Source organism: Macadamia integrifolia, chromosome 11, assembly GCF_013358625.1.
Source record: "Macadamia integrifolia cultivar HAES 741 chromosome 11, SCU_Mint_v3, whole genome shotgun sequence".
In the NCBI taxonomy this organism is placed as follows: Eukaryota; Viridiplantae; Streptophyta; class Magnoliopsida; order Proteales; family Proteaceae; genus Macadamia; species Macadamia integrifolia.
In genome coordinates this window covers 636,877-638,142 of record NC_056567.1, presented here as the reverse complement: position 1 = coordinate 638,142, position 1,266 = coordinate 636,877, and positions in this window count along the sequence as shown.

Genomic DNA, 1,266 nt, shown 5'->3' with positions numbered 1-1,266 from the left:
AAAAAAAATAGGGAACGGCAAACGGACGAAAACGAACGGTACGAGTATTAAACTTGAAGTTTTCAAAAAAACGAAACCAAAAAAATGGTAGTATACTCATGCAATTTGAGAGATTATTACCTGTATACATACATCTAATATTCCAAAAGCTCTAGGAGTCCCAAGATAAAATAGCCCAATGGGCTACAAGAACATGAGATGTTGCTAGCTTTAGCTTCTCTTTACTCATTGGGCTATAAGAAGATGAGATTTTTTTCCTATAAATAGTATGGAAGTTAAAAATCAAAAACCAAGTATCATATTGTCTTCACTCTTCACTTTTACTAATAGGTTTTTTTTTTTTTTTTTTTAATTATTTTTTTATAAAATTCCTATTTACCTTTAAAAAATGGATACGCGTTTAAAACAGATTCTTTTGCCATTTTCATTTTTTTCCATATTGTATGAAAGCACATGGCAAAACGCGTTTTAAACGGCAAAAAAACGCATTTTAACTAACAGTGGGTCCAACTCGCACAGTTTAAGTGGATTCCAGCCGTTCCTTAGCATTTTGATTTTGTGATGTCACATTTTTCTATTTCATAAATGTCCCTCCAGTGTTTAAAAGGGTATCTATAAAAGAAAAAGTACACAAATTACGAAGAGATGATTCAGCTGGTTGTTTTATGGAAATGGACAAAATTCAGTTGGGTAACAATTACCTTCAGTTGGGTAACAACTACCTAGTTGCAACCATGTTGATAATCAAAGAAATAGAATCTCAGTAGGTAATTTAGAAAAGAATTCGTGAGCCCAAAAAATAGAAGTGAATTATTTTATATATTTTGTTGCAAGTGAAGGTTGCATATTCTTGCTATTACATGGGTCGGAATGATATAATCCACTTCCTCTATGAGTTCGCAAATACTCTTGCAAGATTTTATTTAGATGTATGCACTTGCAAACAGGATGTTATTTTTCATGCAAAACTCACGATGAAGGATTATGAAGCTCTTTGGGTGCAATTACATGAAGTAATTCCATTAGACACATATATTAAGTGAAAATGAATTTTGTGAGGCAATGCAATCCTAGCACCTGAACAAATTTGGGGAAGAGAAGACGTGGGGAGCGAAATAACCACCCCATCCCCAATGAAATGAAAAATAACTTCCCAATTAATGCTTTTTTGTATGTTATAGACATATGTAACTTTATCGCATTGAAAAAGACTTTGCTATGGACCTCCTTTTTCACTGAATTATCTCGGAGTAAGGGTGAATATTT